Source organism: Lates calcarifer, linkage group LG16_LG22 (assembly GCF_001640805.2).
Source record: "Lates calcarifer isolate ASB-BC8 linkage group LG16_LG22, TLL_Latcal_v3, whole genome shotgun sequence".
Taxonomy (NCBI): domain Eukaryota; kingdom Metazoa; phylum Chordata; class Actinopteri; family Centropomidae; genus Lates; species Lates calcarifer.
The window spans coordinates 14,936,520-14,961,056 of NC_066848.1; the positions used below are offsets into that span (position 1 = coordinate 14,936,520).

General features: G+C 37.2%; 1 long non-coding RNA gene across 2 annotated transcripts in view; it reads right to left on the minus strand.

The window, feature by feature from the left end:
- Window positions 1-24,537, minus strand: part of LOC108896251 (uncharacterized) — a 51,183-nt gene that overhangs the window by 23,031 nt on the left and 3,615 nt on the right. Inside the window, exons 1-3 of one of the 2 annotated variants that reach the window (XR_001963091.2) lie at window positions 18,985-19,192; window positions 18,837-18,895; window positions 18,599-18,674 (exon numbers count right to left, since the gene is read on the minus strand). This is a non-coding gene — a long non-coding RNA (uncharacterized LOC108896251). Of the gene's footprint in view, window positions 1-18,598; window positions 18,675-18,836; window positions 18,896-18,984; window positions 19,193-24,537 lie in introns of those variants that run through there. The other variant, XR_007814848.1, reaches the window with a different exon arrangement.

The following is a 24,537-nucleotide window of genomic DNA, read 5'->3' on the forward strand; positions in this document are numbered from 1 at the left end:
GTTTTCATTTTTCTCCAGAATAATACTGTACCCCTAAATGATGGCTACCTGCCAAAGTGACAATTTGAGTAGAGTGCAGTTTGTTCAGTGTGAAAGAAAATGTTATTAATCTGCCACTCATGGGGAATTCATTTTTCAAGTCATTACTATTTGACATGTTGAGTGTAAAAGTTGCTGAAATTAAGAATTTAGTAAAGAACCCGTTTGTTATACCAATTCAGTGGAAAGTGAGGTGACTAATGCCCTGACGTGTGAAACCACACACACACACATACACACATACACACACACACAAACACACACATACACTCTCTCTCTCTTACACACACACACACACACACACACAAATGTGACACAATGTGCTATTTTGAAAGTAGCTGAATAGATAAGATTTGCATCAGTGGTGTGGGGCATATAGTGTACTGACAGCAATGTTAAATGTCAGATCTATTTTTGTCACAGTATGTTGTTGTTTTGCTAAGGTTACATCTTAAATATGCTTTTTGTTATGTAAAATCATGTGAAGAGATTTCATCAAAACTTTGAACATTCTTACCGAAAATTAAGGTTTTGAAAATTGGCTCATAAAAATATGAAAAAATAGTGGAACTTGGTTAACATTTGCAATTTTCCAAAAAAAAAAAAAAAAAAAAAAAAAAAAGTATAGAAATTCCTTAAATACTTGAAATTGTGTCCTCACTCTGGTGTGCAGCTGAGTCTGGAGGATCATCTATCACCACTGCAGTGCTAATGTTTTAAATAAATTATTTTATTTTCTTAACAGTATAAAATGTATGTTCTTTCCCCTTTCATTACCACTTGTTAAAGAAAGATAACATAGATGAGGGGGGAAACAACACAAAAGAAAAACTTTTTCGCAAAAAAGGTTTGAACTGGTGCATGAGAAAAAGGCTTTCGCAACTCATGTCAAGCTACATGGTGAAGAGAGAGCTTTAAAAGGAGAAGCTTGTTGCTGTGGACATGCAGACACAGAGACACACACACACACACACACACACAGCCATGAGGTTGCTGGTCAAGAGGGAACACACTGTTTTTTGCTCAGACAAACCGGACAACAAGCAGACATGTTGAAATGTGAAACTGCACAGTCATACACTGGCTGACGTAGGCATGTGTGATATCACAGCAGTTTCCGTTTGTTCCATCCTTGAGTATGTGAGACCCATGTCTGTGCATTTATTTAATCCAAATCACGCCCAGATGTTAAGAGATTAACTGTAAAGAAATTAATGTCTGTTTGTGTTCATGAAAATGCCACTTAAAGCCCTACTGTCTTGTTTTTAATGATTACATTTATGTTTAACATCAAACCAAATGAGAACAAAAAATAAGCTTTAAAAATCTAATGTTTAGAAATGAGGACAGGCTTGAAAATACTGCTACACATAACTACGGATGCTGTACTTTCAGTTTAGCTCTGTGTTTATATATAGCTTGGCTTTGGTACAAAGCATCAATGTTGAGAGTGTTGCTGTGCCCTCACTATTTAAGAACAGTCAATTCTGGGCATTTGGAGAATCTACTGAGGTCAAGTCTGATCTTATATTGTGCTCATGTATGTGCACAAGAGAAACATTTAGGAGCCCTGTGGGGAAATTAAAATGGAAATATGAACAGACAACTACAGAACAATACAAGAATGAGCTATAAAACTGCAGAAACATTAAAGCAATAAGAGCAGTAACATGGGACAGAAACATTAGAGTGTTATAAAAACAGATGTAAACTTCTAGAAGATTCTAGAATGGGTCAAAGACTGATTCGCTGTTATTCATGAATTTATAGTCATATTTACTTAGTTGAACATTAATTACTATCTATAAAAGATGTTACACATATAGTAGTAGTATTTATCATGCAGTAGGCTCTGTGGGTGGTCACATATACTTACAACTATATAATAATGCCAAATACAATAACTCTACAAACAAAGATCATCAGGGAATTGTTGGAACATTTGTCAGCTGTAATTTGTGTTGTTGTTGCGCTGGACTAGATGGTATTTTGAGGTTTTCCACATAAATACCCATACAATAATAATACAGTTAAATATAACTGTCGCTGCTCATGCTTGAGAGTTAAATCTCCTTTCCAACATTCAACCAAAACAGTAGAAAGCTGCACAGAGCTTCACAAGTGTATTTCTGTGATGTTATATTGAACTATACAAGTGTCAAGAAAGCTGCTTTGGGTAAAGTAAGAAGTCAATACATTGTTTTTTGTTTTTTTTTTAAATCTACATACAGTGGTAACAAGACCCAGTTCCTTTACATGGCCCTGACGAACAGAATGTTCCAACATTTTGGGAAATAAGGTTATTTCTTGTGTACACCAGCAGAGGTGCTGATGCAACTTTATGGTCATTTTGAAAACTGCAGTTTTTGGTGCTTTTCAGTTGTACTGTGTTATTCTAACCAGTGCTTCAATTATTTCAGCCAGCCTATGTATGTCAACTAAATAAAAAAAAAATACTTCTCTGTATAATGCTGTAAAATTCAACACCACCACAAACTGCAGCGTCTAAAATAACCATTAAATTAACAGGATTGTTGTATAAGACTGCCATAATTATAGCATGGTGTACCTAATAAACTGGCAACTGAGTATAAGTAAGACAGTTTTGGGAGTTGTAGAAATCTATGAGAATCTCACATGCATAAATGAGTTTTCAAAAAGGGACCTGATTCAAAAGGAAGCAAGGACTGATCAGATCTGAGTTTACAAGTGTGTGCTCAGATGCAGGAAACGCTGATATTGGAAATATCGAAACGCAGACCCGAGTTACAAAAGGACCCTCTCTAAGATATAAGGTCAGCCTATGTGACAAATTATATTACTAAGCAGCTTTTATCTGGCCTTCACAGTATGAATTTGAAAGTGGTCTGTAATATTTAAACCATAACCAGCAGAAGTTGTTGCCTTATGATTGTAAATCAGAAAACTTGAATTGTAATCTTATGCTATCATTTAATAAAAATGAAAATGAAACACGTGAAACTGTACAAGTCCAGAATATGGTTTTAGATATAAGTTGTTAAGTCAAAGTTTAAGTCAAAATTATACATGGACTGGACTTTATACATTTCTTGGCAAAAGTTGTAGAGAAGCCACTGAAAATCTCTTACATTAATCACAGTGTTATTGTACTGATGCTGCCACAGCAATGGTACCTTATTTACCTCTATTTATGAACTAGATTAGACTAAATGTGTGAACATTGGTTTCAGAAGTGTTTCTCATTAGAAAACCATTATGTGCAATACTATAAAAAAAAGTAGGCTAACGAGGCTAAGATAATACACCCATGAAATTATTATTATTATTTATTTTTATTATTGTAGCTATTATTTTTATAATTTATTAAAATGGAAACCAATCTTCACCATAAAAAGACACCTACAGCTGCCAGTCTCTTACAGGTATACCTCATGTTCATTTCTGCTTGTTATATATTTAAACATTATTTTCACACAGACAGTTATCTGGTTGACCTTTAAGATGACATCAAATGTGTCAAAGAATATTAACAAAATGTGTTTACCACTACCAGCTTGTATATAAACTGAACCTGTATAGCCTTCTGTTTTTCTCTCTCTGTCTCATGCACAAAATCTCTGCTGTGTTTATATACCTGTACAAGAAAAGCCCAGCCAATCACATGAGACAACTGTGGCAGGCAAAACCAATCAGCTGCCACATTAATGTTTGGGAGATGAGTCAGTGGTTAAATAAAGGCAGAAAGCTGATTGGTGGGAAGAGTTCTGAGTCACCAGGCAACAGTTCCTCATTGGTGGAAACACTAGCCAATGACAAGTGAGAACCTTGAACAGGGAACCAGTTTTGGAGGGAAAAACATGAATGACTGACTAAAAGACAACATTTAAAGTAATATTAGCTCATATCATACTTTATGATGCAGGCTGGTACATTTACAGGCAACAAAGTGTGTTTTTTTCAAAGTGACAAATATTTCAAACAATACTTCCAGTATGCTCCAATGATAACATTAACCCTTTGGCTGTAACTTTTGCTGAGGTTCTTTGTTACCACACTGAGTGTTCTGCAATGTACTTTTTGACTCAGCTGGCTGGACTGATGGATATCTAAACTCTTTGTAACCAGAGATGACTTTGTAACCATTTCTAGCTTTATACAAATCAAGTCTTCATTGTAAGCTTTCTGAGATCTTTTTTTTTGTGAGGCATCACATTTTTTTTAGCTGTAATTTTAACAAATATGTCTTGGGGTCTGTCCAAAGAATACTAAAAATACTTGCGGTTCTGACGACGGCACTAGATATGAACAAACTAGATGTAATAAAGCAATGAAATGAAGTTCTCCTGATGAACGTAGGTCTACTATATGATGTATGTTCTACTGTAGAAGAGACATAAAATTATATTATTTTGAATGGCTTCTGTGAGATAAAACTTTTAAGGATTAAACTTTAAAGGATGAAATGTTTGTTTAAATCTTAAGTGATGACCATTTATTGAGGTTCTGCTATAATGTTGTAGTGTTTTGACATGAATAATACGCTGAATCCAACATGTCATCAACTTTAACTTTTTTGTGGGATACAATTTGAATACTGTTTCAAAGCAGTATAGAGTCTGCGTCCAGTGTAGGTTAGGTACACTATGTGTTGCCAATTCTTTGATGTGGAACACACTTGCCTTCTACCTGGCACCACATGAACGCACACTTAATGACTCAAGACCACATGTAGGTATTGGGACAGAGCCTTGGTTTGGCTATGTGCAAATCAAGGTAGGTCCTCTTCCAGTCCAGAAGCAACCAGAAGCAACACCAGAATAAAAAAAAAAAGGATGTAGCTAGCTAACAATTATGTATAAACACAACCACATGAATTAATCATATTTATGAACTACAAATGAGACAAAAGTTTTATGATCAGTGGAATACAGGGCAGATCTTATCCAACTTTAGAAACTTTAGATAGAGATGGGTGACAAAACGAAAAACGTGACAAATGAGGAAGACCATGCCTCCATCCATACAGTACAAGGAGTCACTGAATGGTTTGATGAGTATGAAAACTATATGAATCATGTACTAAGGTCTTCACAGTCAACAGATCTCAAATCAATTGAACAGCTATAGGAGATTTTAGACCAACATATCTATATAATATTCTCTTGGAAGAATAGTGTATCATGCCTCCAGTAGAGTTCAAAGACTTGTAGAGTCAAATCCAAGAGCACTGAAGCTGCTCTGTGGCATGTGGTTCACATTTCCTTTAATTTCTCACCTGTCTGTAGGTACTACCTTGTAACTGCCATTACTGAGTCAGTTTACTGACTTCTTGTATTTTGTATATGTATGCTACTTTGACACTACATTCTAGCATATGCCAGGATGCCGTTAAGCCATTTGTGGCTATGGTTTTGTAAAGACTGCTGTTTCAAAGGTCAAGAATTAACTTTCAGTTCCAACTTTAGAGACAACATGGACGAAGGAAGAAGTCCTTGAAGAGGCCAGTAAAAAAGGAAATTTGAAATCCATGATGACTGTGCAACTCCAGCTACTGAGTGGTGCAATTGTTTTGTCAAAAGTCACAAACTTTATTGTCTAATCATATTCTTAGGTAAAGTGAAAACTGCAATACCTCTCTGAGACATATTTATGACTTCATAAGTTGTAACTAATGGCTCAATAGCTAATAAATCTGTAAATAGTCTGGTAATAAGCTATTTGTAAAGAGCAACTTTTGGGTGGATATGTTACATAAAATCCCCTAGTGATATTTCTTCTACCACTGACAACTATTTTTTGTGGAAAAAAACATCTCCAAAGGACATTTCATGTATCTTATGAAAAGGGCCAGCAGAGAATCCAGACCTAAATCAATGTATTTACAAGTCAAATTATTAACAACAGCCTCAGATCTGATGGGTTTATGGGTCAATCATTTATACAGACCCAAGTAAAAGACTTACACTTGGGTTGTTAATAAAAACCATGGAACACTTTTTAAAATGTTATAGGACTAATACTTAAAGGCCCACTGACATTACATATTCATAAAAAATAATTAAATGTGTGTCCCTGTCTTCAGAGGACCTTGAATTTAACCCATGGCCAAGAATTTACTTCCATGAACATAGTCACAAAGTGTACTTTACAGCAGAAAAGGCTGAGCAGGTTCTCCACTCTTAATCAATATTCATGCCATTTTTTTTATTTATTTATTTCTGGATCTAGAGAACTGGGTAACACAGCATGAATAACCTTCCACGTCACCACAATGCTTCACATTCCTACAGTAACACACTATCTCAATCCCAACTGAGATTTCCACTGTTCCACTGCTTTGCCCAGGATATCCACAGATGTTAGAGCAGGATTTACAGAAAGTCCTTTGTCTGAGTAGGGGAGACTGAGTGGGGACTCTCAGTAACCCTGTTTAGTCTCCCTTCCTTCTGAAGGAACCTGGTGAACAAACGTTTAATCATTCTTTGTGCTGCATGAGTTTCCCAGGAAAAACATTACTTTGGAGAAGTTTTTCAGTCATAAGTCGACGTTTCCATTAGAGTGATTTGCGCTTTTGATAAGCTCTCATTTAAAGAGGTTTTAATAAGAGTCAGATGTGTCCTTCTCCCTTTTGTTTGGTGTTCAGTTTTCATGGTAAAAATGAAAGTCTGGTGGGGATCTCAAGAAATATAATAAAAGGAAGAATAAGATTTTCAATTTATGTAGTAAATTAGACATTTGTTAGTTCTGAAAACAAGTCACTGTATTTTTTCAAAAGCTGCCATTTTGTGCTTTACTTTCCCTGGCCAGGTTACTGTCAAGCCAACACAATTTTATTCATATGGGCCCAGTAGCAAAGTAAAGAATGTGTCTATGAGGGCTTTACAGTCTGTACAACTAACAACACCCTGTATCCTTAGACCCCTGACTTTAAAGTGAGAAAGTGTACTGGAGTCCACAGCCACACAATAAACCCAAGGGACTAAGGAAAGGCAAATTAATGCATCTAAGAACAAAAGTGTATTTAAGTTAATCCTTTTTTAACAACAGAGGTCCAATATTCATTAAAAGATTGATACTGCTCATTTCCTTTATAAGGTTACTGCAGTGAAAGTGTTCTCAGGTTCAAACTCATCATACACCCTCATGTTATAAGATAAGACTTTATCGATCCTTGAGGGGAATGTGTTACAGCTATTAAGACAGGCTGAGAGGTAAGAAAACAAATGACACTATAAAAAATAATGAAAAATAAATAATAATGACAAAAAATGACTTAAAACAATTTATACCAAGAAATTATATATACATTTTCCATCCAGGACAACAAATACAACATGATGTCCATAAGTGAGGCTCTAGAGACCAAACAAACAAAGATCCACATCTGGCTACTAGGCTGAAGAGATACACCACAGAAGCAGAGGCCAAGAGAATAAATGGCCTGTTCTCAAAAGACCCACCCAGTGTCAGCTCTCAGCTGCAAAGGATTAACAGCACCAGGACAGACCCACCCAGAGCTGAGACCGAGCAATACTGGAAGTACATGTGGGAGAAAGAGGCATCACACGACACCAATGCCGATGCCAAGCATGTCTCCAATTAGACATATCTTGCTAGTCATCCTACTGTTCACAGACAAACCAATATCTGAGACAAAGCAGACTACAGGTGTACGTTTCATCAGTTTGCTCGCCTCAGTTAATTTAACCACGCAAAATACCTGCATACTGTAAGTCTTAGTTGTGTGTTAAAGAGATACATTCATGTGCTTAGGATTGTAACAGTTTTAAAAAGTTGCAAAGTTGGAGAAGCTGCTGGTTCCTGGGGAATTTTGGATATTCCCATTTCTTTAATTATATTCTTTATGTTTCAAAACATAGAAACACAGGAGTTTGGACATTTTATAGTCAAAGTAAACTGAATTCTCCTCACTTTCTGCTTATGGGAATGTAAACTAAAATGTCATTGGAGCTACAGTGTATATTGTATTTCTTTTTTCTTAACATATTTGTAGAAACAGCATGTACAGCATTAAGCCTCTGAGGCTCAACTAACTGACTAAGAAACAATATAAATAAATGACTGTCAGAAAGTGAAAGTGAAGTATATTTCCCCACACACTTTTGGTTTAAGAATGAAAGTTTTTCTGTTTATCTGTTCAACATTTCTGTTTCATTTGTAGTGAAGAGGAGAAGAAATGGGTTATATTAACAAATTAACATTATCCACCATGACTTTGCAGGTAAAAGAAAGATCAACAGAAAATTAAACTTCACTGAGAGAGATTCAATGGAAGGGAGTGTTACAAACATTACCAAACACCACGCACGTGCACGCACACACACACACACACACACACACACAACACACTATGGCTTTATGACTATGAGAGGAATTTCCTGGGAAGTGGAGGACAGATAGAGATGGGAGGTAAAGAAAGGACGAATCTCACAATTTCAGCTGTGCGTGGTTCATGTATTTGCACGTTTTAGAGCAGCCAGTTTATTCCTGTTATTTGAATGAGAATCAGTAGCTTAGCTGCCAGGTACTTTCAGGTGGAACAGGAATTTACCTTGTTACACAAAAACTGACACAGAACACAATGAACCAATGTTGTCAGACACACACACACAAGCACAGAAATACTTTAAAATATATAAAATACACTGTACCACTTTCTGATGAGCCTCCCTTTATGAGGGGTTTATAAGCTACAATTATTAGTTTTAATTAGTTTTATTGACCTTTATTAAATCATTTCACTTTCATAACCACCTAATCATAACTTTGGTTTTTCAGTGACTTACAAAAATGTCTAACAGCAGACACGAGTTATACGTTATTAATGGCTTTTAACAGATCTATAAAGCATTAGTTAAGGATTATTAATCACTGAGAAATCCATTAAGACCAGTAAAGACCAGTCAGGCTGACAACTGCTATTAGGCTGCCAGTTTCAGTCACCACTGGCAACCCAACATTTCTGCTTTGTGACTCAAGGCTGATTCAAGGCTACACCAGTTAGGAGGTATTTCCTACATGTTCACCACCTACAGAAAGTGAAAGTAAGAGACCTTCCAAGAAAGATGACAAACTTAGAGGAAAAAATGTGTCACCCCCTGATGCATGTGAGTATGAGATGCTGTGTGTGGGAAATACTGAGCAAACAGAAATAAATGGCCAAAATGCAAGAATCCCACAAAAAACACTAACTCACACATGGCACATGCACACAAAGTCCCACTAAAACAGTTTGAGGTCTGAGTGCAAGACTCATGTGCCCTGGTCATTCATAAAATGGCTTTTAGCAATACTACGAAGATTCAAGAAAATTCAAGTTTATGCATGTTTTAGAGCGAGCAGTTTATTCCTGCAGGTTGAATGAGATTCAGTAGCTTAGCTGCCAGGTACTTTCAGATGGAACAGGAAACTACCTTGGTGCACAAAATATGAAATAGCAGTCAGTTAACTGACACAAAATGAATAGTGACAGGACTGTTATAGACTGTGCATCATCATCAACCCAGTGTCCTAGAAATTACATTAAAATTACAATATACAACTAAGGTACAACAGCAAATATGAAACACAATTTCTGGCTGGGTTATATTGAGAGGCAACAGATTTTTTTGAATGAACAAAACCCTTCATTTATTAATGGCAGCAGAAGCAGCAGGAAGTGGTTGGGGTGGATGGCAGGCTTACAAAGTGCACAGCTGGACAGGAGTTCACATCCAGAATCCTGTCAGTGGTTAGTTTTAGGCAACAACAGCAATTTGGTGAAGGTTTGGGAAAGACTGTGGTTTTGGTTATACATTTAATATTTATAGATTTAAAATATGTACAATTTGACTTCTAACACTATGTGGAGTAAGGAAAATAAACACCTGTATGTGTCTGATGGTAGTAGAGAAATCTATCAACACTTACATATTATAATGTGAAATTAAAGCAGAGTTTGAGTTGAAACAGTGATGATATAGAGAGCTCAACCCACTGCAGCTAAGGAAAACACATGCAAATAGACAGAGCACAAGCAAATTAAGAAAACATCTTAACCAACCAATTAAACAAGACAGGCGCAATACAACTAAATTCAGCAATACGCTGCAAATAGCACAGACAACAGGAAACAAAGAGTGCCGAACCCAGTTGGGACACAGGGACACTCTTGTAGTTGCCATGGTGACTAATGGAGTTCAGTTTTCTGTATTTGACTTTGTTTTCATGACCCAGAGGCATTAAGTTTTTGGGTTGTCCATCTGTTCCATTCTTGTGAATGTGATAATGTTCACGTGAACTAAAGGATGAACTAATTACAATGTGGTGATCAAAGGTCAAGGTCACTGGACCTAACAAAACACGTTTTTGGTCTGTTGAATGTCAAAGCTCCAGACAACCTTCAAGGAATTTCTTCAAATTTTGCATGTTAATTTGGACTCAGAGATTAACTGATTAGATTTGGATTGTCAAAAGTCAAAGGTCAAGGTCACATAGTGACATTACAGGTTTTGTGAATGTGATATATCAGAAATGGAGGGTTTGTTTGGGTTTTTTGTGGTGTTAGATTTAGGCTTAGACATAACTATGAATGGCATAATATTATGTATTAATTTAGAATACTGCTTATGGATTATTTTTCTGTTTTGTTTTATACTTTGTCAAGCATTGTTTGCCATAATACTCTGTGCCAAACCCTCCTCAAAGAACATCTGAAAGTAAGAGGAGGAACTTCATCAGGAACCAGCTATGCCACCTTGCTATACCAGCAAGATCACAGATTAACCTCAGGCTGAGATACAAAGAACTCATTGATTGGTGCAAAAAGAAATGAGGGCGGGACTTACAATGTGGTGTGATTACCAGTAAGTGAGGACAGATCCATATGGAAAGTACCTGAAGATTTCTGACGGGCCTGGAGTCAAGACGGGGTCAAGTGTACTCAACTGTGTTCTGTATCTGTATATGTGTGTGTGTGTGAGAGAGAGAGACAGAGACACAGAGAGAGAGAAAGAGAGAGACCCTGTGCCTGCAGGCAAGGGATTTCAGCAAACCTAGGGGCTAACAGCTGGTTGTTCACAAGACCATTTTTTTTTAAATCAGAAAACTAAACTGGGTAACTTCACCTGAATATTACAGGTTTTCTATTAAATTAAAAAACACCATGAGGAAGTCATTCAGAAAGCTTTTCTCTGTTTTTTTGCTCCATTTACAGAAAAAGGTGTGTCTCAAACTCAGTTATCACAGAGGAGTAGTCACTATCAATGATCTACTGCTGTTGAGCTTGTTGCATGACATACCCTGACCCCTGTGTTTAATGAATCGGAAAAACAGTCACACACTCAGCCACACATATGCCACGCTGGCACAGGCTCATTCAGACAGACACAAATAATTATTTTTAGCAGAAGAGGAAGCTGGAGAGACAAAAACCAAAGGACAGACTGGTAGTCATCATGATGTTGTGAGCTCATGGATTTATGAAAATGAGATAAAAAGACAGAGTGGATTAAAGGTAAAGAGAGACAGACAGACACATACAGAGAGACTCTTCTCACATTAACTCAACCATATATTGTTTGCTTCGGGTTGGCTCAATGACACATATTTTCCATGACCCCACCAGGAGGCCTTTAGATGTGGTCGACCTGACTGTAAGAAGGCTCCATGTCCACATCAAAACAACTCAAATGATATATGTCTGCCACAACAGCAAAACATTAGCAAAATAGCATCTCCTGATTGGTTTGAATATACTTTTGCCTAATTAGGCTTTAAATGCAGAGAAAGACAGATATGATACTATAGCTTATGCAAATTAAAATAGTAATATTGGTAGAAAAACTGCACGTTTTAATCAGCCATGCACTACAGTTGTTGTCGCTGCTAGCTGTGCTGTTGACATGTGCAACCCTTTGTGACACACAGGGGGATTTCTAAGACGCCTGCTGTAAATTACCATCAGGGACACAAATTTTTATTCCATTATGATTTTTCTCTCTGTTAGATAAAATAGTGCCACATGTTTTACACCAGGTCTTTCTCATTGTTTAGATGTTGGTCAGCAATTAAAAATAGGTGCCATATCTACTTGTATTCCCTCCTCGCTTGTTTTGTGACCCTAAAAAGTCTTACTGCAAAAGGCCAAACTATTTTGGCCTTTGTGCTGCTTCACGCCCCCACCCCCACCCCATTTTACTAGTGCAAAACTTTGATTCTGATTCAACTGTATGACCAGACAGCAATGCTGATTTTGAATGATTCAGCAAAACTGAAATATGATGTTTTTGTGTTTTTTCCATAGTTTGTGCCTTTCCTCTCTGCCCTCTTTCTCACTGCCCTCATTCTGCGGGTATCTCTGGTTCCAGGATCTGGATCTGCCTACTGCTCACCACCAACCACACATTACCCACCACGGTCCACAACTACCCACCACTCACCACAACTACCTACTAATCTCCAACACCTTTTACCCACCAGTCACCACAACCACCCACTAATCGCCACCCACCACTGCTCACCATAATTACACACTATCACAATGCACCTCCCACTACCCACCTCTCACCACAACTACCCAGTAATCAGCACCCACCATTCACCTAAATCTTTAGTTCAAATAATAATAATAACAATAATTGGTGCTATTATCATCATTACTGTTTTTATTAATAACACTATTAAAACTAAAATGATTTGATGACCATTATTGTTGCCATGATAACACCAGTCTGATAGTGCTAGAATGAAACAACATATACACCTGTTCCTGGTCTGACATGGACATTGCTGTTTTTACAAAACACAAGTTTCCATATTAGTTTAGTATAAGTGTTTTCCAGTAATCTTGGTTTTGTTCTGATAAACTTGTCATCTGCCTGTGTGGGATCAAGGATGAATCTTCCTCATTAATCACTGAATTAAAATGGTGTCAGACGAATTTACTCAACTTCAAGTGCTGTTAAAATGAACACATACTTTGATGATGATGACGATGATACGTAATTAGATGATGAATTATCCATTCATCTTTGCAGCTGAAGCCTAACTGAGTATGCTGTGGGTGAAAGCAGGTTACACCCTGGACATGGCATGATTCACATGTCGATTATTATTAAGCTGATTATTACATTGGGAAAAAAGACGCCAAATAATCGTTGAAACAGAATTATAATGTTAGTGTTTTCTCTCTCTCTCTCTCTCTCTCTCTCTCTCTCTCTCCAAAAAAAAAAAAAAAAAAAAAAAAAAAAAAAAAAAAAAGTATAGCCATACACCATAAACTTCTGCACTGAAGTTACACAGTGGTTGACAGGTCATCTCCCAAATATGGATGAGACCATTTAAAAAATTGTGGTTGTCTGCTGTGTTGTTTCTACAGACATTTTGCTGTATTTACTGTACACTTGCCCTGTTTTCTCAGAAGAGATTTACTCACATTTACCCAAGTAGCTCGGTTACCTCAGTTTGTGGTTGAGCATAAGTCATGAACCAAATTCTGATGTACAACTTGCAATGTGATAAACACTACTTCCTCATTTGGACTGTCTTGGTTTGCATTTCTCAGAAATCAAGGTAACTTAGAGGGCATGGTAAGTGTTAGCGACAGGTTTTACTCACTTAACTCACTCACTTTTCCTGTTTACTTCCTTTTTCTCTTTTGAATGTTAATTTCCAGTATATTTGTGTAGAACAACAATTTAGACAACATTGTTGGTCAGTATCTTCAAAAATAGTTCACCTTTCCTGTCTTACACAGCTATGGAAGTGAGTTGTGGTCAAACTTACACAAGTATTAAGTGGAAACTTGAAGGCTCCAGCACACGTACACTGAGAATTGACTATTCAGTGAACACTTCTTACTTATCTTACTTTATCTTACATTTCATTTTGAAATAATCTTTGAAGACGGTCTCTGGCAGGAACCATGTTTTTTTTTACTTATTACAAGTAAAATATTGAATGATCAATTGGTACACTTCCAGTCATTTCTAAATGCTACACCGGCAAGGTGCTAGTTTTTATTATCACTACATAGTCAACTTTAGCATCAACAGCCACCAAGAGCTTCAGCCATTGTTGTGTGTACAAGACTGTACACACAACAATGCTACAGTGACCCACTATTGCAAAGTGGTATTATAAGATGGGACAGACTTCAGTAGAAGAAAACTGACATTGGTTTTTCTTTCTACTGCTGGAGACAGCTCTTGGTGAGTAAAGGAATGACGTTTGACAGTGAACTCACAATGTTTCTTCTAGACTGGTAAGTAAGCAGCTGTCAATGCTAATGTTAGCTATGTAGCAATAACAAAAACTTACATGCAGCACCTTTAAGACTTTCATTCAGAGGATAGCAGGTAAGCTGAACATGCAGAATGTGAAGTGTGTTTACAAATAAACATACAATTCAGCATAAATGAATAATAGTTCCAATAATAAGTTAATGAGTTCTAAATATTCACTGGGGTTTGAATTTATTTCATGAAACTTCATCTGGAAATCAAGACGTCAACATAACTAATTGAACTAACTAAAATTACAGTCTCAGAACTTCTTTTTTTCCTGTAATTAGCACAAAACTACATGATTCTTTCCAGGAAATTTTCAAGACACTTTTAAGAAATAGCAGATCTGTAAAATAAGTTATGAGCATTAGTATGAACTATCATTCGGTTACCTACTACATCATTTTTTTTTTTTAAAACTTGAATATTACAAGCAGATACTTAATAACTATAAAAAAAATATTTATAACTAATTAGCAAATAGCATAGGTCTTTCTTGGAAGTATTCCAGTTAGATACCAGCAAATTTTTATGAAATTATTTAGAAAGTTTCTAGGAAATTAACTGGAAACTACAGGATCCATAAAATAAAGCATTATTTGCCTGGACGGGATGTTTCAATTCTGGTTAATTCTGATCAAAAATGAAACATCATGGTTTGGGTAAAAATCACTACATTGTTAAGGCTAAGGGATCTTCATCTCCATGGTTAAAATATAAATCTTTGACTGAGGCTGAAGGACCATGGTCAATGGTAAAAAGAAACCAACGTTAACTGCAGTGTTGGTGTGAAAGCAGGAAGCAATTAGTGGATTCCCGTGTTAAAGTACGACTGTTAACCCAGCCAACCACAACAACCTCCTCCCTCTGTGGACTAAGTGGCTCTACAACAAAATCATACAAGATACACAGGACACACTCTTACCGTCCCTGTGAAGAAATTCCTAATGAATGACTCACTGATTCAGACGAGTATACTATGAGCTTACAGAGCTTTTCTTAAAAGATATTTAAAGGGGCATTCCAGTGATTTTGTGCTGCACTTCCATAAGAAGACATGAGACAGGTTCAAAAAAGAATAATCAAAATTGAAGCAGTTAATTCAAAGGTATGATTTTTAGTCTAGAAAATGGGTCAAGCCCCAAAGACACTGAATCCCACATTTCCCACAATGCAACACAATAGGGTATTTCATCAGAACTTCCCTACTTGGTGAATGCGTATGTCTTTCAAAGCCAACACCCACATTTTGTGAACCAGGCTTTCTGAAAAAAAAAAAAAAAAAAAAAAAAAAAAAGTAGTCTCCAAGCCCAACTGGGATTTTTCCAGACTTTGGAAAGCTCCACCAACAGAAGACGCTGTGCTCCTTGTGAAAAGTACACTGAACCTAATGTGTAAAAATCGATGGGGTGGCCCTATAAGTGCATCTACAGTGATTGTTGCCTTTTTGTAATGATCTTCCCTGAGTAAATTTACCACCCAGTTCTATGCATTTGTATCTCAACACAGCACTATATAGTGCAACACAATGCAACTCACAGCAACCCACCACAATGCAAAAGCACAAAAACAACACAACAGCATAAACAAATGCAACGCTATGCAACACAGACCCTCAAGTCAACACTGTATATCTAAAATTAAAAGAAATAAAAGCAGTAAATGAAAATCTTATCAAGGATGTTGCATAAGGTGTATCTCACATCATTTTCCCGGGAGTTCAGCCTCCCCCCCAAAAATACAAAAATCAGGAGAGTGAGGGTGTTTAGTTGCCTGAGGTGGTGAAGCAGCTTTGATACCTTTGTTTTTGAAGTTGTGAAAGCTTTTGATTCTGAAACTTGAGGCCGAGTTTTTGCAACAGCACCTGATTTTTACCCTAAGTGGAATTTAAAAGGTCTTTCACTGGCTTCACAGAGATTAGACGTGTTTTTCTGCATGCCTGCTTTACAGTGAGTCAAATGGGTGATGAAATAATACAGAGTTGTGAGATGAGGCACATGGCAGGAAAGGAGGAAGTCTTAAGATGGAAAACCTTAACATATGTTACAGCTTAACCAGAGCTCTTGTGTGAGGCTGTTAATCTATCCTTCCATTTTCAGTTTTTATTTATGGGAAAAAGTGTAGGACTTTTTCCACAAGAACTGTCCTTAATACGATTTAACATTTATATGAACACACTGCACAAACTTAAAACTGCATTGTATTTGGTAGAATTAAAGTTATTTCATTCTAAACTGTTTCAGATAATCTAGTAAATTCATCACAGCTGGACTTGATCTTGTGGGGCTCAATGAATCACTGGAATATGACCAAACCAAGCAACATCTCAACTGGAAAAGTTCCACTCAGCAGGGGTGCATTCAGAGTAAAACACTCACATGGTGCCTGATATATGATTTACAGCATCATTTTACAACATTTAGTCCAATTTGGTGGGTGTAAGGAGGTTAAATAAACCAATTCATGGCAGAGACAAAAAGCAATCAGTGCAATATGGGTTGAATTTTTCACCGATACACACACCAACACATATTTAAACCCTCACTTTCAGTGTCATCAACCTAAACTGAACTAGTTTGCAGCTTCAATAGCAACAACATCACTTGTCTGGAACAGCACTCAATGCACTATTATCAGAGCCATGGCCAGAATTACACATATTGAGGTCATGAGTCCAAGTCAACCCAATTCAACCCTATTTTTTTTTATATCATTTGTTCACATACCAGTCAAATTATGCCAATTTGAATTTCTAAATGATATTTGAAATCCTTCTGTATGCTGCCTAGAATAAAATTTTGGCAGAGAAATATTAAATTCCTCATTTATTTTTGTTGGCCTAACAGTAGTCAAATTTAAAATCTGTTGAGCTGAAAATATTGGACTCTGCCCATAGAATATCCACCATGTGTAAGCTTTTAATTGTAGGTTGCTAAAACTGCCAAAAAAAAAAGGCGAGCTGGTGAGGAAGGCCAGCTCTGTGGTGGAATGGAGCTGGACAGTGTGGAGGCAGTGACAGAGAAAAGGATGGGAGGGAAGCGGGAAGCTGTCATGGACAACCCCTCTCATCCTCTCTGTGCCGAGCTGAGGCAGATCAGGACCATGTTCAGCCACAGACTCATCTAGCCACATGCCTCAAAGCGCTTAGGGGGCTCTTTCATGCCATCATCCACCCAACTCCACAACGCCAGTACCTAGTACCGAGACCCAGAGACTTACATTGCTTATGTATATACAGATTATTGTATCATAACTCTTTTACCTTGTGCTGCTGTGAGATCATTTAACATACATCTTACCCTATCTTAATTTCTCAGGAAAAATCCTAGAACACAACCTCAGTGTCTTCAATAGTAGCTATATCCTTGACAATTCAAATTTGTGAGAATTTCTTTGTAAAAACTGTACAAAGATGATTTAAAAACAAGCTCCTGAAAAGTGTCTAATAAGAATGATTTAACTGCTCCTTAACCAAAGGGGAATAACAGCTCCTTTTGTTTGAGGGAATATTACGAGACAGAATAACACTGAATCTTGCAGTGAGTCACTGAATGACGTGTTTGCTCTACTAACTGCCAGCGATTATATGTTGTGTGAGACAAACCTGTCATTAACCCAGAGGGCACGGCAACAGCCCGGCACCAAACTTCCCCCAGCAAAGTCAAAACTGTTCATTTGGATTTGCAATATCTTCTACATGGTTCAGTGACATCAGAATTTTAAAATAAATCTATTTGAGTACAAGTGTTGTTTTTTTTAATGTTAGGTGAGAGGATGAAATTACAAGCTCTAAGTATCTCTAAACTACAGTTCTGCATTTGTCAAATGTAAACAGACTGACTTCCTGAACCAAAAGCACTTTTACCCTTACTTTTGCCCTGTAAGACTCACATGGCTTTTGTCACACTTGCTGTGAAAAAAGTGGTACAGGATATGTTGTAAGAAAGGGAAGAGATGAGGATGTACTGGTGGCTATGGGAACCATCGCAATGCATGAAAGAGCAGATAAAATCATAACATCCAAAATGCTAATGCCAAAGTCCAGCCTGAAAAACAAACTCACCAATCATCTATCACATTTGTCTGAAGCGCTGGCTAATGTAAATTAAATAGAACCAAAGCAAACATACTAACAATTAAGACCTGAAGTGAAAGCACTACTGTTGTGTTTGTAATCTCGGCTCCTTTGCAGTTTAAACCCTGTTTGCACAGACAAATATGACGGGGGGGGGCTCCTAGTGATTTTAAACAATTAAACAGTTGTGTCTGATTTTTAAGTAAAAATTTCCTACCATGCAAACTCCCCTCGTGCAGTTCTTTGTCAAAGGCAAAGGATCCTGTGTAACTGCTTCAGCATTCACATATTTCCTGTCAGAAAAAACATGAAGGCAGGAGAGGTACTTTTCAGAGAAAAGTGTAGAAACACAATGTCACCACTATCAAGTCCAAAATGGACACACCAGGGCCTCATGCAAGTATACAGGACAACAAATTAAAATTTTCTTCAGTTTCACATACTGGCATGCTCACTTTTATCCAGCTGATCCTGACAGGGCTTCATGAGGCTTGAGGTTCATGCAAGTTTCTCCCTGTAAAGGAGCATTAAAATGACCAAAATTAGACATTTGATGCTGTTACACTGACAATGTGGCCCACACTGACAAAATAACATACATACAAGTCATATTACAGGCTTGAAAGTCCAATCATTGTTGACTCTTTTCAGTCCTATGTAATCCAAACTAGAGTGAGATCATGTGCAGGCTTTGACCCTGTGTGAAGGCCTGTGAGTAGCATTTCCTATTAGAGGAGCAGGGGTTTGTGGGATGTTGGAGTTGTAAACAGGAAGTAAAGTTGAGCATGAGAGCCAGTACAGGAAGTGTATCAGTCAAACACAATTTATCATTTCCAATAACTCAGTTCACTTTGTTGCCTTTTACAGTAAATTGCAAGTATACAGACAATGGGCAATGCTGTCTTAATTTTGTCCAAGAGTGATACTGATATACAACACTGACCTTGTGCTTTCTCACTATTTCATGACACAGCTTAATCAGATTAATCCAGATTTAACCTTTCCTCTGTTATTTAGTTTATATATTAAACTTTTATTCATTTTTTTCATAAAATCATCCTTTTATAATACACATATTTAACAGCATTTCATTAAATTTTGTAATTATTCTTCTTTGTTTCACTGATGATTTTATTATTATTAGTCTCTCCTTTCTTCTTTTGGTTGGTTTATGATGGCGAAATAAGAATTGAGATTGCATTTCCCATCTTCACAGCATGTGTCTATGAGTCATGTTTAGGTTGCGTTATTTAAAAAAAAAAAAAAAAAAAGGCTGATGACAATCCTTTTATTTTTGTCAATATCACCATATCCTATGAAAGGACAAACACCAGGAGTGCATCAGCCCATCTCTCAATATTTTCAGACTTTTCCAGCCTGTCAGCCCCAACTCCACTGGTTCATAGATGAAACATTTTTACTGAATACAGTTTAACTTTTCAAGAGGCTATGCAATTTCATTAAACAGCACAATATTAAGCAACTATTTTCAGCCACAGATTAACACACATTCAGAGCATTTACAGCAGCACGATGGTGTGTGTGTGTGTGTGTGTGTGTGTGTGTGTGTGTGTGTGTGTGTGTGTGTGTGTGTGTGTGTGAAAAAAAAAGGCTATGGTGCCCATGATCATACTAATGAAGGAACATGTCAGCCAGTGTAACACTGGCTCACTGTTGTGTTTTCACTAGCTTTAAGACACTAAAGGTCCATTTTGGCAAGAAACATCCAGTCGGTGGGTTTAAAATTCTGTCCAATGCATTGCTTATGGTGTGTGTAAGCTAACAATTACAGTGCTGAGAAAAAATTATTTTATAATTTGCATCTTAGATCAATTCACTTTAGAATTCTGGGCTCCTTCCAATTGGCAACTATACTGATCATCAGACTTTTAGATTTCAATAGAACTAACCAGACTGGTTAGTTCGGCTGAATGTGCTTTGGACTTTATTCTGGGTTGGTTAGTTACCTGATTTTGTTGTGTTGACTAGTTGTTTGGCAAGTTCTGTTCAGGTGAATTGATTATCTCATCTATCTCATGTCTGCAGTGCGATTATTCTGTTTCTTGCCAAGAGTTAGATGAAAAATTGTTACCACTGTCTGTACACCAAATATGAAGCTACAGCCAGTTAATTAAACCTGAAACACTGAACAAACAAGATATAACAATGCGATTAGTGAGCTTCAGAGTTGTTAGAAGGCAGATTCTGTCACCTCCGGACACCCTGCTTCCAGTCTGTGCAAAGCTAAACTAACTGGCTGCTGGCTGTAGCTTCATATTAAATGGACATACGTAAAAGTGGTATCAAACCTCTCATCTAACTCTCGGCAAGAAAGCAGATATTTCACAATGGTATTTCACAACGTGTCAAACTAATCCTTTAAGTTGACTGAATGGAATGTCAGTAGATTTATTACTTTATTTGTGTAACTTTGTTTTGATGACTGGTGGGTTCATTTGAATTGTTGACTAATTTGGTTTGTTTTGTAAGTTTATTTACCATCTCTGTCTTTCCCGGTTGATTTGGTTTTGATTAATTCATTATTTTGTCCAGGTTAAGTTGGGTGTGTTTGATTGTTTTTGGTTGTTTTAAGTTGGATCCTGTTTGGGCTTTCTTTGGGTGGGGTGTTTTGCTGTTTTGTGGTTTGGTTTACTCTGACATGTTTTGTCCTGGCCTCGTTTACTGGCTGTTGTGATTAGTCTGACAGAGCTGCATGGTCTCCTGTGAATATCAAGTCAGTTTGGACTAGTTTGAGTTAAATTGGTTGTGTCTGTGTGTTCTCTTGCATTTCACTTGCAGTGGTTTGGTTAAGTTGGTTGTATTTCCTTTGCTTTGGCTCAGTTGTGGTTTGTCCCCTCTTTAGCTTGGATTTGTTAAGTTGACTTTGGAGCTTTTCTGGCTTGATTTGCCTCGATGAGTGTGGTGGTATACATTGGCCTCAAGTGCTACAGAGCTGCATATCTGCTTCAGTGAGGCTGATGTAACACTGAGCCAAAGAGCTGCAACACTGAGCCTGACACTGCAGTGCTGCTCACATATAGAGATGCTTTGATACCAAGACAAAAACAGGCTTATATACTGTATGTGCATGGACACACACATACACATACACACACACACAGGAAAATTGTCTCTGAAAGCCACAGCCTTTTGAAGAGAAAGAAGAGGAACTGTCTCTTTTTTTTTCGCAGTACTCATCAAAGGGGCATCGTCATAGGAAGTGCTCTACATTTTAATGAGGGGATGTGAATAAAATTTTTAAAAAGGGTCATATGATGTTAGCTTCTTTCTAAAGAAAAATGTCATAGATGAGATATTGCAGGAAAAAATGCAAATAATCAGCTGACCTATAAACAACTCAAACAATATTCTTTAGCATTGGACTACGTTCTGCTTTTGACTGTGTGTATGTCTGTGTAGGGTAGGAAGCGGTGTGGGGTATTTCCACCTACACTGAGGGCCTGTTGATGAGGCCCTAGACAGGGCAAGGAGAACTTCCTTAAAATTGCTCTCCCTTTCTTAGTCCTCACCTAGAATTTTCACATTACGCAGATAACACAACCTGTCTTTTCTCTTTCTTCTACTCTCTCTGCCTTTTTCCCCAGTGTCAGGCATATAGTATGACTAAGCACTGTAGCTGTGTTATCTTACCCTAACCCTAACTGCTTCATGATGCATGTGAATTCACACTCAAACATTTTAATGTAAAGCACAGGTTGACTTGTAATTAAATCAGCTATATAACCAAAATTAGTCTTGTCTTACTACTGCTGACTTTTCAGACTCTGCTGTCCCTGTCCTGCTAGTTGTCTTCATTGTGTTCCTGACTTTCCTATGGTTCTGTGAAGGTCACTGTAAAGGCCACACAAATCACATGATCACAAATTGGAGCTTTTCTGTGTGGAGGTGATGTTTGAGGTGAAATTCACCACAAATGCTGCAGGTCCTGTGTTTCAATTGTGCTCACCTACATGCACAACTGTTAAAGGTCAGTCTCGTCATGGTTTACTCATGCTATATGCCCTTATAAAGACGTGAAATTGATGACTTTAGTCATTTAAGTATCCCAATAAGCCATTATTATTGTTATTAATAACATCTAAACTAGGCAAACACTGATATACAAATTTGTGCTGCTGACCAGTAGCAAACTGTGTTGAGTGACCTTTGGCTAGAGGACTAGAGCGACAAAAACAAGGAAAGCTGTCATAGCTTATTAGTGGTGTTGCAACACTTCTATATTACAGAGGTGGTGACATGGGAAATCAGTCAATAAATAGGTGAACATATCTTAATTTATTTGCATGTGTATGTTTAATTTATTTAATTTATTCCTCTATTTATATTTATCTATTATTTGATATGTAAGTTTAAAAAAAGTCTGTCCAAAGTAAACACAGCCATTAGCTCCCTAGTTAGCTGCTGTAGCTGACTGATTATAGGGATCTACCTCAAGGACAAATTGTTGGATAACCAAATTAGCTGCCTCTACATTTCCACTCAGTTATTTCAGTATCTTTCAGGGCATTACTTTGGTTTTAAAGTCCACAGCAATTCAATTTCTAGCCACAGAAGGCAGCTCTATGCTAACTACCCCCACCTAACAGCAGACAGACAAAGTTAATGACTAGTTGATGAACATAGTGGAGCACTTAGCTGCTCAAGAGCAAGATAGTAGTTAGTTATTAGTTGGTGGAGACCAAAACAGAACTAAAACAAGACTGAATATAGGACTTGCATTCATCTGGTGGCCAGAGACACGTTTCTAAATGAATGCTAATGTTGTTCTGTGTCTTCTGAATTTGTTTGTTGTTGTTGTTGCAGTTTCTTAAAAACCTTCACCTATTACATATTTACAGTTATGACAAACGTGTGCAGTTTAGCTTATTATAGAGTTCCACCCACTAGTTTGCTTCCACCCATGAAAAAAGAGAGAAAAATACAAAAAGTGGAATACATTATTCACATTACAAGTTGGACTGAGTCATTCCTAGTCTGAGGATGACCACATGGCCTGGATAAACTTTCATCAACAATGTGGTGACCAAACAGTGACCAAACACAGCGAGACTTCTGCTGCCCACACCTTCCAGACAGAGCAACCCAACAAGTCCAGTAAACTGCCCCTCTTGACATGGAAATTACAACATTCATGTTCAACCAAAGAAACCAAAATCACTAACCAAGTTAAAGCAGTAAAAAACCCTTTCTGTGTCCAAAAGCAATACTGCAAACTAATTCTATCCTGGTTGTGAGAATTCACTGCAGTGTTCACTTGATATACTTAAAGATGTCAATACATCATAAATCTGTCACTTTTGTGTGAGTGTGGTGTTAATAGATGCTGTTGCACAGAAATATTGTGGATTTGTTTTTGTTGTTCTTTTTGCTGGGTTTCTCATTGTTCTCTTTTTTAACTTTTCACATTTGAAATTGGCAGGCAGTCAACAAAGTTGCACTTGTGCACATTTGAATTATTTCCTGTTACTGGAAAATAGTATATATATATTTTTTCATACTGAGTGCTTAAACAGTATACCACAAAGACTGATTCACAGTATCAGTTTACAGTATTACCATATATAGTGTGTTGTTAGGACCCAGCTACCTATTTCCTTTTCCTCAGAGTATGGTTGTGTCTTTAGCGCCCAGATTTGTTTCCTTTTTGATGAGTCAATATTTTGTGGCAGCTTAAGGCTACAACATGAGCAAACTACTTCAGTCTTTCCCTGTCATATGCCCTGCCCTGATATTCTGTTTCAACCTGAAGATACTAGAGAACACTGAAAAGAACAACTGTCAACCAAAGTGGATACCTGTTATATATATAACTACTTTTTTCTTACTTAATGACATAACGCTAAAGATAATTTATATATACTGTGTGCTGCTGTAGCATCACTGTATAAACTCTGTAAAACTACTTGCAATAGTAGCTATGGTATTTTAGCTAGTACACTAACACATGGACACATACATGTGGAAAATTCAATATGTTGTGTCAGGAAAATAGGGAATAAAGAGCTGAAGTGAAACCAGACTGTCTGGGCTTTGTTCCAGAAGGTTGTTCATCCTCATTTCTTTTGACCATAACCAGGATCGTTCTAATCTTAACCATGTGATTATCACCGTAATCATCACAATGAAAGTCGTCTA